Source organism: Hyperolius riggenbachi, chromosome 9 (genome assembly GCF_040937935.1).
Source record: "Hyperolius riggenbachi isolate aHypRig1 chromosome 9, aHypRig1.pri, whole genome shotgun sequence".
Taxonomy (NCBI): domain Eukaryota; kingdom Metazoa; phylum Chordata; class Amphibia; order Anura; family Hyperoliidae; genus Hyperolius; species Hyperolius riggenbachi.
The window spans coordinates 189327528-189340108 of NC_090654.1; the positions used below are offsets into that span (position 1 = coordinate 189327528).

At 47.1% G+C, this 12581-nt stretch overlaps 1 long non-coding RNA gene across 4 annotated transcripts in view; it reads left to right on the forward strand.

Moving 5' to 3' along the window:
• Nucleotides 1–5818: 5818 nt before the first annotated feature.
• LOC137532850 (uncharacterized) overlaps nucleotides 5819–12581 on the forward strand; it is a 290222-nt gene continuing 283459 nt past the window's right edge. For all 4 annotated transcript variants that reach the window (XR_011024029.1, XR_011024028.1, XR_011024030.1 and 1 more), the window contains exon 1: nucleotides 5819–5904. This is a non-coding gene — a long non-coding RNA (uncharacterized lncRNA). The remainder of the gene's footprint in view (nucleotides 5905–12581) is intronic.

A 12581-nucleotide genomic window follows, 5' to 3' on the forward strand; every position in this document is an offset into this window, starting at 1 on the left:
TTGCCTCAGACACCTCATAAACTGTACCAACAGCAGGTACTTCTTCATCCTCCTCCTCACACGTTACGTCCATAGTGTCGCCTAACTCAGACATATGAGGTGGTGCAACTTGCTTAGCGCCTCCATCTTGTTGTAACAATAATGTCTGTGAATCAGTTAATGCCCCACCAAATAGCGCTGGTGGCTGCGGAAGATGAGGTGTACTGTGTTAAACAGTCATCCACGTCCGGACAATCTTGGGAGTTGATGGGACATGCCTTCTTCTAAACATTGTACTTTGGGCCAGGGCCGCACAAAATCACGTCAGCATGACCTCGAACAGACCTGCCTCTGGGTCTGCCCCTGCCTCTGCCTCTACCTGTTTTGCCCATATCAGGGGGGATGAAGTGAAAGGTATGCACTGACTTGACTAATATAATGTGCAGTTACACAGGGGCAGTGAAAGGTATGCAGTGACTGGTTTTAAAATACAATGTACAGCTGTCACACAGCTGCAGTTAACAGGTATGCACGGACTGGTATATTACACAGCGTGCGGTCACACAGGTACTGTGAACAATTATGCAATGACTGGTATTACAAATTTGCAGCTGTCACACACATGTACCGTGAACAGGTACAGTGATACTGCGTGCACTCACGTAGGTAGGTGGGTTCACTGATCAACAGGTAGGTATATGCAGTGATGGGTATTACAAATGTGCAGCTGTCTCACACACACACACACACACACACACACACACACACACACACACACACACACACACACACAGGTACAGTGACTGGTGGTATTAAATATCACACTGCGTGCGCTCACGTATGTGGGTGGGTGCACTGAACAACAGGTAGGTATATGCAGTGATAGGTATTACAAATGTGCAGCTGTCACACACACACACAGGTACCGTGAACAGGTGCAGTGACATTGCTTGCGGTCGCGTAGGTAGGTGGGTGGGTGCACTGAACAATAGGTAGGTATATGCAGTGATAGGTATTACAAAAGTGCAGCTGTCTCACACACACACAGGTACCGTGAACATGTACAGTAACTGGTGGTATTAAATATCACACTGCGTGCCCTCACGTAGGTAGGTGGGTGCACTGAACAACAGATAGGTATATGCAGTGGTGGGTATTACAAATGTGCAGCTGTCACACACACAGGTAGTCATGTGTAGAATGTGCTGGGCCTGGCAGTGGCACAGTAGGAATTACCAAGGGGCCAAGGTCCAGCAGCTAAGACTGACTGACAGGGCTGTATATGCAACACAAGTGTCTGTGGGACACATACAAAGAAAAAAATAGATCACAAGAACAACATTAGCTTTCAAAAGAGCTGTTGAGGATTAGGAGTGCTTTTTAGCAATAAGTATCAGCAAGAAAGAGCAACCTAACAAGCCTAACTGTAGCCTAACTAAGCTTTCCCTAATGTCTCTGCAGCACCTCTCTCTTCTCTAATAACTGCAGCCACACGAGTGAGTGAAATGGCTGACACTGCCTGCTTTTTATAAGAGGGGGTGGGGCTCCAGGTGGGAGTGTAGCCTGATTGGCTACCCTGTGCCTGCTGACTCTGATGTATAGGGTCAAAGTTGACCCTAATGATGTAGTATAGGGGCAGGTCGAACTGCCATAAAGTTCGCATTCGTGAGCGCGAATAAGTTTGCAGGTGAACCGTTTGGGCCATCTCTACACTTCACCAGACCTTATGGGATCCTGCATAACTGGACTGAATTAAATGTTGCTGAAAAGTTGTTCGTATCATTACTATTACGCATTTATACAGTATACCATTGACACATTTCCTGTAGCACGTTGAACAATCTAAAGCTGTAATAGATGAAACTTGGCCAAGAAAGCTGATAACAACTGCCTCTGCCAAGAGTATATTATTATTATTTAGTATTTATATAGAAACGACATTGTACACAGCGCTGTACAGAATATATATTGCCTTGTCACTAACTGTCCTTCGGAGGAGCTGACCATCTAGTCCCTACCACAGTCATATGTCTATGTATGTATTGTGTAGTGTATGAATTGTGGTCTAGGACCAATTTTTAGGGGGAAGCCAATTATCTTATCTGTATGTTTTTGGGATGCGGGAGGAAAGCGGAGTGCCCGGAGGAAGCCCACGCAGACACAGAGAGCACATACAAACTCCTTGCAGGCTGCGTGCGCATCTCCTGTTCGGTGGGTGGAGCTCCGCCTTCAGTCTACGAGACTGTTACACGGTGAAACCACCGTCTATAAAGCTTGTACAGCGCTGCAATCTGGTGCAGCGCTGTTCTGGGGACAGCCGTGTAACAAGGCTGTCCCCTCCATTGGCCCAGAAGTCATAGGCTGAAGCCTATGACAGCCGATCACAGTGATAGGCTGGTGGGGGGAGGGAGGGAGTGGCCACTGCAGCAAAAAGACACCATTTTAATAAAAAATACAACAAATAAATATTTATAAAAAAAACAAACAAACACCTGGGGTGCAATCAGACCCCACCAACAGAGAGCTCTGTTGGTGTGGAGAAAAGGGGGGGAATCACTTGTGTGCTGTGTTGTGCAGCCCTGCAGCTTGGCCTTAAAGCTGCAGTGGCCTATTTTACAAAAAAAGGCCTGGTCTTTAGGGGGGTTTAACACTGTGGTCAGGGCCGGGCCGAGGCATAGGCTGGAGAGGCTCCAGCCTCAGGGCGCAGAGTAGGAGGGGGCGCACAATTCATTCAGCTGTCATTCCTAATTGTGTTTGAAACAGAAAGAAATAAGAAAAGGGGATACATAGCAGTGACTGCAAGCCAGATAACTAGATATTAAGGTGTTGGGGAGGTTGTGGGCCCTGTGGCCCTCTTAGTCTAATGGCAATCAGTGTGTGATGGCTGAAGTGGGAGGGATGGAGGGGCGCACTTTGGTGTCTCAGCCTTGGGTGCCGGAGGACCTTGTCCCAGCTCTGACTGTGGTCCTCAAGAGGTTAAAGGGAACCTGAAGTGAGAGGGATATGGAGGGTGCCATATTTATTTCCTTTTAAGCAATACCAGTTGCCTGGCTATCCTGCTGATCCTCTGCCTCTAATACTATTAGCCATAGACCCTGAACAAGCATGCAGATCAGGTGTTTCTGACATTATTGTCATATCTGACAAGATTGGCTGCATGCTTGTTTCTGGTGTAATTGATTAAAAGGAAGTAAAAATGGCAGCCTCCACATCCCTCTCGCTTCAGGTTTCCTTAGCACATCCCCAACACAGCGTAGAGTCCGATTTGGAGGATTGCAAATTGATTTACCAGTATTGTGTTGAGTTGTGGGAGGAAACCGGATCACTCCAACCAGATAGTGTCCTGTGTCGTGTCCTGGTTGATTTTGAATTGAAGCATTTCAAGAAAAGGTTGCTAACCAGTTATCCACCATAGACAGGGACGCTTCCTTGCATGAATGTATTTATTAAGGAATCTATGGGTACATACATGCACATATACTGTATATATACTTGCTAATTCATTTCAGATACCTTTGCTGTGGTCTGATATGAACCATGTCAGGGTAGCAAACCTCTCCTAACTAATAGCAAATCAAGGCCAGGTGTGCAGGATAACTTACATTCTTTTGTAAATCAATCATACTATGATCAAAATAGCAAAGAAAAAAAAATAGGGTACTTATCCGTTAGCCGGGCACATCCTCTAGGTGGCGACAAAACTCCACCAGAGTTACATCTTTCCCTACTATCCATGTCGGCCTGGAGGGGGAATAGTAATTAGCGCCACCTGCCGGATGCGCCCGGCTAACGGATAAGTACCCAAAATAGTTTCACATATATGCAGTATTAGGCTCTTTTCACACTGAAAATCAAGAAGAAGAAAAAAAACTAAAATCACAATTGCTTTGCAGTGCGACTGACATTTTAGCATGCAATATTTTTTCATTTTGCGATTTTCCTTACATTGACTCAATCAGAAATGCAAAAAAAAAAAAAAAAATGCAGCAAGTTCAGCGATTGCCTTTTTGGGAAATGTTGGAATGCGTGCAGTGTGAATGCATTCCTTTCCCATTATAAAGGTGCTGACATTGCGATCAGCAAAACACAAGTTTTCAGAAAATGGGATCGGAATCCTGCCAGTGTGAAAAGAACCTATATTGAAAAGCAGCTTTGAATACAAATGTGTACCTAGTTATATAGTAATCATGTACATGTTAATGTGTACAGTGTACATTTACATTTTGTATCACCCAACCACACCATCTAGCATCAGTGCAGTGAAACACCTGAACTAAAAGACAGTAAGGCCTGAAACACACCAGAGGAGTTTTTCTGAGCGTTTTGAGTTTTTAAATCTGCTGCTAATGTTATCCTATGTGTCTGTGCACACTGGAGCAATGAGGTTTTGTAAAAAAAACCCATAGCATTACATTGGGAAGAGCTTTTAGAGGTTTCAAAAGTAAAATGTAATGATATGTGTTTTTTTTACAAAACCTCATTGCTCCAGTGTGCACAGACACATAGGATAACATTAGCAGCAGATTTAAAAACTCAAAACGCTCAGAAAAACTCCTCTGGTGTGTTTCAGGCCTAAGATCAACATGGCATTTAGGCCTCTTTTCCACAAACCGTTGAGCTGTGTGCTCAGCAAGCAGTTGCCAGGCAGCCGTGAGCAATTACCAGGCAGCAGCAAGCAGTTACCAGGCAGCAGCAAGCAGTTGTGAGAGTTTGAGAGGCATTTCCCTGCCTGTAAACAGTTCGTGGAAAAGAGGCCTTACTGTTGCAGATCTGTCGTTGATTAACCTCCTTGACGGTATGGACGAGTATACCCGTCCATTACCGCCGGAGGTCGCCGCTCAGGCCCTGCTGGGCCGATTTTTATGAAATAAAAAGCAGCACACGCAGCCAGCACTTTGCCAGCCGCGTGTGCTGCCCGATCGCCGCCGCTCTGCGGCGATCCGCCGCGAGCAGCGGCGAAAGAGGGTCCACCCAGCCGCCCGAGCCCTGCGCAGCCGGAACATATAGTTCCGGCCAGCGCTAAGGGCTGGATCGGAGGCGGCTGACGTCAGGACGTTGGCTGACATCCATGACGTCACTCCGCTCGTCGCTATGGCGACGATATAAGCAAAACAAGGAAGGCTGCTCATTGCAGCCTTCCTTGTTTATTCTAGGCGCCGGAGGCGATCGAAAGAACGCCTCCGGAGCGCCATCTAGTGGGCTTTCATGCAGCCAACTTTCAGTTGGCTGCATGAAATAGTTTTTTTTTTATAAGAAAAAAACCCTCCCGCAGCCTCCCTGGCGATTTTAATAGAACGCCAGGGAGGTTAATGCAGGTGAGCAGTGATTAATGCAGGTGAGCAGTGATTAATGCAGGTGAGCAGTGATTAATGCAGGTGAGCAGTGATTAATGCAGGTGAGCAGTGATTAAAACAGGTGAGCAGTGATTAATGCAGGCGAGCAGTGAATAATGCAGGCGAGCAGTGAATAATGCAGGCGAGCAGTGATTAATGCAGGCGAGCAGTGATTAATGCAGGCGAGCAGTGATTAATGCAGGCGAGCAGTGATTAATGCAGGCGAGCAGTGATTAATGCAGGCGAGCAGTGATTAATGCAGGCGAGCAGTGATTAATGCAGGTGAGCAGTGAATAATGCAGGTGAGCAGTGAATAATGCAGGTGAGCAGTGAATAATGCAGGCGAGCAGTGATTAATGCAGGCGAGCGAGCAGTGATTAATGCAGGTGAGCAGTGATTGAGGCCTCCTTTTCACGAACTGTTGAGCTGTGTGCTCAGCAAGCAGTTACCAGGCAGAAGTAAGCAGTTATCATGCAGCAACGAGCAGTTACTAGGCAGCAGTGAGCAGTTGAGAGAGTTTGAGAGGCATTTCACTGCCTATCAGCGGTCCGTGGAAAGGAGGCCGAATACAGGCGAGCAGTGATTAATGCAGGTGAGCAGTGATTAATGCAGGCGAGCAGTGATTAATGCAGGCGAGCAGTGATTAATGCAGGCGAGCAGTGATTAATGCAGGCAAGCAGTGCCTTCTGTCCTGATCACCACAGGCTGCACAGCATGGGCCTCTGATGCTCCTATATATTTCACAGGACTGAGAAAGAAAGAGAAACCACAGCTCAGTTAATACTTGTCTGTGTCATTAGAACCATGATGATTTTGCTCCAAAGGTGACAAAAAAAAACAGTTTTTCCAATTTTTTTGCATGCATCAAGATCTATTCCCACTATGTACAAATAATTAAGACTTAAATATACCAATACACATGCTTTTATAATACTAAAAAGGCAATCACACAGAACCATTAAGGGCCCATTCACACTGTTTTGCGGGAGTGATCTTACCGCGGGTAACGCGGAAAAATCACTGGACACTGCGGCGGTTTTGGAGCAATTGTGATTAGATAATCGCGAAACACTCGTCGCCGGCAGGCTTCCCCTGTCCACCTCCGTCTCACGGTGGTCTCGCTGGGCAGGGCCGGCCTTAGGTTTCACAGCGCCCTGAGCGAAACCTGAATTTGGTGCCCCCCCCTTCATCCTACACACAAACACACACACACTTTGCACCGTGCATTATAGCCATGGTCTGTCTTCTTCCCCCCCCCCCAAAAAAAAATGCCCTCAGACTCAGTATAGGCAGGTAACCAGCCATAGGTGCCCTTAGCATAGGATCTTATGTTTAGGTGTCCTAAATATAAGTAGCCAAGCATAGGTGCCCCCAGTATAAGACGTTAGCTATAGGTCCCCCCATAGGTAGCCAGGCATAGGTGCCTTCTGTATAGGTAGCCAGGCATAGGTGCCCTCAGTATAGGTAGCCAGCTATAGGTGCCCCCAGTATATGAAGTCAGGTGTAGGCCCCCTCTGTATAGGTAGCCAGGCGTAGGTGCCCTCAGTAGTATAGGTAGCCAGGCGTAGGTACCCTCAGTAGTATAGGTAGCCAGGCGTAGGTGCCCTCAGTAGTATAGGTAGCCAGGCGTAGGTGCCCTCAGTAGTATAGGTAGCCAGGCGTAGGTGCCCTCCGTAGTATAGGTAGCCAGGCGTAGGTGCCCTCAGTAGTAAAGGTAGCCAGGCGTAGGTGCCCTCAGTAGTATAGGTAGCCAGGCGTAGGTGCCCTCAGTAGTATAGGTAGCCTGGCGTAGGTGCCCTCACTAGTATAGGTAGCCTGGCGTAGGTGCCCTCACTATAGGTAGCCAGGCATAGGTGCCCTCAGTAGTATAGGTAGCCAGGCGTAGGTGCCCTCAGTAGTATAGGTAGCCAGGCGTAGGTGCCCTCACTATAGGTAGCCAGGCGTAGGTGCCCTCAGTAGTATAGGTAGCCAGGCGTAGGTGCCCTCAGTAGTATAGGTAGCCAGGCGTAGGTGCCCTCAGTAGTATAGGTAGCCAGGCGTAGGTACCCTCAGTAGTATAGGTAGCCAGGCGTAGGTGCCCTCAGTAGTATACGTAGCCAGGCGTAGGTGCCCTCAGTAGTATAGGTAGCCAGGCGTAGGTGCCCTCACTATAGGTAGCCAGGCGTAGGTGCCCTCAGTAGTATAGGTAGCCAGGCGTAGGTGCCCTCAGTAGTATAGGTAGCCAGGCGTAGGTGCCCTCAGTAGTATAGGTAGCCAGGCGTAGGTGCCCTCACTATAGGTAGCCAGGCGTAGGTGCCCTCAGTAGTATAGGTAGCCAGGCGTTGGTGCCCTCAGTAGTATAGGTAGCCAGGCGTAGGTGCCCTCAGTAGTATAGGTAGCCAGGTGTAGGTAGTCAGGTCAAAGGTCGGCCATGGCTAGTATAGTTGCCCCCAGTCCCCCCCTTATGCGCTCCCCCCTCCAGATAGTTTCAGGCATAGCAGGCTGAGGCGGGGAATTTACTCACCTGTTATCCGTGTTCCAGACTTCCAGCGCCGACGTCGCTCTTCTCTCCCTGCTTCTCCCCGCCTCCTCTCCATCTGTAAATAGAGTGGGACCACAAGAAAATGGCCGACGATGTCCGCATTTGTGGACACCGGCGGCCATTTTCTTGTAGTCTCCCTCTAATTACAGAAAGACGGCGGGGAGAGACAGAGCGGGCGGCGGAGCAGCGACACTGTACTGTGCGCGGCATGCCGCCCGTGCGCCCTTGTAAGCTGGCGCCCTGAGCGACCGCTCCGGTCGCTCAGGTCAAAGGCCGGCCATGTCGCTGGGCCCCTCCAAATGGCGGCCATGTAAATATTTACCCTCCCGGCTCCAGCACAGGTGCAATAGCGGCTCCCGGCTTGGGATCGGGCAGAAACTTTTTTTTTTTTTTTTTTTTACAGAGTCTCTTTAATAATGATTCCTTCCAGTAGTCAGAACTGGAAGCCTTAGGGCCCTTTTCTACTAAATCAGTTGCTGTCAGGTATATCTGAAATTACCACATTTGTAGTATTGTCTCGCACACACTAAAGAATCAAACCCATAGTCTTTAAGGGGAGTGTAACAGCTGAAAAAGAAGGATGATGTCCTCCATGAAGTATTCAACAAAAACAAAAAAAAGAACTGGTATATCCAAAGTTAATTTTTATTGGTTCCATCTAAAAGAATATGGCCAACGTTTCGGCGCCACGTAGGACCCCTTTATCAAGGCTATTTTTGCTTGGACGCAAAAAAAAATCTTGTCTGTCGCTGTACAAAATTTCCTGTAAAGGAAGTGGGAGTCTGGCACTTCTAGACACTCGCAGGGAGCGATGTGTATTCATCTGGGATCAGGTAGCTAGGTATAGGTGTAGCCAGTATAGGTTAGCTAGGTATGGCTGCCCTCCTGTATAGGTGATGGAGGGAGGAGCCATGGCCACACAGGGACTCAGCCACAGGGAGGGATATAGGTGCCTTCAGTATAGGAATAGGTATAGGTTAGCTAGCTATAGGTGCTTCCAGTATAGGTTAGCTAGGTGTAGATGCTGCCAGTACAAGTAGTTAGGTATAGGTGCCGCCAGAATAGGTAGCTAGTTATAGGTGCCTTCAGTATAGGTAGCTAGGTATAGGTGCCATCAGTATAGGTAGCTAGGTATAGGTGCCTTCAGTATTGGTAGCTAGGTATATGTGCCTTCAGTATAGGTGCAGCCAATATAGGTTAGATAGGTATAGCCCCCCTAGCCCCCCCCCCCCCGTATAGGTGATGGAGGGGGGAGCTGTGGCCTCACATGGACCCAGCATGGAGGAGAGCCCGACTTCTCCCTCCCTCCCTCTACCCGGGGCGCCCCTCCGTGCTTCCCTCTGTACACAGAGTAAAGGTGCGTACACACATGCGACTATAGTCGTTTGAAACGATCGTTCCCCGATCGTTTCAAACGACGATTGTTTAAAAAAAAGCAGCCAACGACTATTAAGTCTAACGACGGACGAGCTAGATCGTTAGAAACGAACGATCTAGCTTGGCGGATTTTTTCCAACGACGATCGTTTGCAAAAGTAGTACATCGTTGGAAACGGTCGTTCGTACTAGACTTGACATGCGCATTTCACTATTTCTCCATGCAACTTTTCATTTTTATGCACAGGCGCAATAGTTGCTTTTACGTGATGTAACGTTCGTTCTAACGATCTGATCGTTACACACCTTTTAAAACTAACTTTACTTAGGTCGTTCTTTCATCAATTAAAAGTTCGTTCGTCGTTGACAACGAACGATCGTTGTCGCATGTGTGTACGTAGCATAAGCAGGGAATCACTTGCCGCTGGTCTCCTCAGACTGCATAGCAGCTTATAGAGCGTACAATGGCTATGCAGACAGAGGAGACCAGCGGCAAGTGATTGGCAATTGGAGCGGGAAGGGAGGTGAGTTGCTAATACAAGGCTTCCCTGCACTGCAAAGGGGGAGAACGGATAGATGGAGAGAGAAGTCGAGCTCCCCTCCCCGCAGTCCCAGTGAGGCTGTGGCTCCCCCCTCCATCACTGCGCCCCCCCCCCCCCTCACAGCGCTCAGGGCGGTCACCCACCTGACCCGCCCCTAGAAACGGGGATGATTATTGCCTCCCTTTTTAAAGTGTTTTTAAAATATTTTACTCTGATTGGGGCCTCTGTTTTTTTCCCATTTCTATGAGAAGGGAAGAAGCAGAAGGCTCCCCTTAGCATTTGGGAATAAAGTAGTAGGTTTAGAAAAATCTGTCAGGCCTAGTGCACACCAGAGCGGTTCTGCTGCGGTTTGCGATCCGCTTGCGGGTGCGGATCCGCTTGGGTAATGTATTTCAATGGGCTGGTGCACACCAGAGCGGGAGGCGTTTTGCAGAAACGCATACTCCCGGGCTGCTGCAGATTTTGGATTGCGGATGCGTTTCTGCCTCAATGTTAAGTATAGGAAAAACTCAAACCGTTCTGAAAAACGGCACTTCAGAGCGGTTTGCCAGGCGTTTTTTGTTACAGTAGCTGTTTAGTAACAGCTTTACTGTAACAATACATGAAATCTACTACACCAAAAACGCTTCCCAAAACCGCAAAATGCTAGCTGAAACGCTACAAAAAAGGAGAAAAAGCGTTTCAAAATCTGTTAGCATTTTGCGGATCTGCTAGCGGTTTTTGGTGTGCACCAGGCCTCACAGCTGATTGTTAGTTCTGCTGTATGGCCTGGTGCACACCAAAAACCGCTAGCAGATCCGCAAAATGCTAGCAGATTTTGAAACGCTTTTTCTTCTTTTTCTGTAGCGTTTCAGCTAGCATTTTGCGGTTTTGGGAAGCGTTTTTAGTGTAGTAGATTTCATGTATTGTTACAGTAAAGCTGTTACTAAACAGCTACTGTAACAAAAAACGCCTGGCAAACCGCTCTGAAGTGCCGTTTTTCAGAGCGGTTTGCGTTTTTCCTATACTTAACATTGAGGCAGAAACGCATCCGCAATCCAAAATCTGCAGCAGCCCGGGAGTATGCGTTTCTGCAAAACACCTCCCGCTCTGGTGTGCACCAGCCCATTGAAATACATTACCCAAGCGGATTCGCACCCGCAAGTGGATCGCTAACCGCAGCAGAACCGCTCTGGTGTGCACTAGGCCTATGTGCCGTTTTGGTTTGTAAGACAAAATAACATGATCATTTTTGCCTAAAAAGGAGCAGGACACCTCACCTGCAAAGCTTGCATATAATTCCTTCAGCTGGGGTTCAACTTTAGGCTACATGATAAAATAAAAAAATAATAATAATTTATATTTGCAGAAAAAAAATTGTAATCTGAAAAATTTCATAAAAACACGGAACAAAAATTGCAGATAAAAACTTACAGGATAAAACCCATAACAATTGCAAAATATTGGAGTTGGACATGCGAAAAAACATGGCAAATCGCATATGGGATTTACATGGATAAATGTGAACGCTGCTTTTGTTACATGACCAGTCCACTTTAATCTCTGTACTGTTAAAAGTGGATTTTCAATGTTGCAGAACAGGTCCACTTTTACATATGTATACATCTCCTCACTCAAAACAAACTGTTCTTCAAATGATGTAGCCTTTAGCTATTTATTAAACCTTCACTGTATATTATTTGTGTCGGGACCAAACCAAGCAACTCCAGCAAATTAAACGTATTTGTTGTACTTGGCACAGCCACATTGTTATCAGCACAATAAATATTCCTGGCTCACTTACAAAGACTTTAAATTGAATTAGAGAAAACACTTTTAAAAAACGATCCAATTTCTGAATGCCTGTTTCCAGTGCAGTCAACAAAGGTAAACTGAACGTACAAGATACACGGCCCAGATGCAGAATCCAATTCCAGTGCTTGCCTTAATGAAATATAATGGTAATTGTCCGGGAATGAGTAATTAGTGCTTGGATTTCTGTAAAATGAGGAATAGATTTACGGTACATTTTTCTTATTAAACTTTGTTATATAAGCTCGTGTGAACCCAGGCAAATACTGTATTTAAAAATTACCATTCAAACCAGTACTGTTCCAATTTAAGGCAGATTAAGCGCTCGTTCACACTATGGCCTCGATTTACAAAGCCGTGGTAAATGCTATCACGGCCGTGATAAACTTAGAACGTGGGTTACCACGCATACAGGTTTGCGTGTGTAATAGTAAAGGTTTGCGCGCATTAACTTTCCCGTTCAAGTGCTAACATATGGGTTAGCGCGTGAATGAGGAAAGTTAATGCGTGCAAGCCTTTACTATTAGGCCCGGTTCACACTTGCGTTTTTTCCCGGACCGGACCCGGAACGTATACTATACAAACGGAACGGACAAGATTGGACCCAATGTTAACCTTTGGGTCCGTACACATCCATCCGTCCCACCGGATCTGTTTCCTTCCGGTTTTTATGTCTCAGCAGCCGGTCCGAAAAAATGCTGCAGGCCCTATTTTTACGGAGCGTTGTGCCCTGCGGAACTGATCCGAAAGGTTTTGCAGCTCAATAGGAACTAATGTAAAACGGAAGTTGACAACACACTGCCTATAAAAACGGACCTTTCTAGCCCTCTTCCTGTATGCTTTCTATGGTACAGTGGCCATCTTTGTTTGCTGACACATGTGCCCAGCATGGTTTGACTGGGATTCCTCCCAGTTCGTGCTCGATTATTTGGAGAAGATGGCAGAGATCAGACCATACAGCAGAGGACCTGATTGTCCAAGCGCAGGCTCAACCTGCCCTTTGGGATAAGGGGCACCCAGACCACAGTAACCTCCAGAA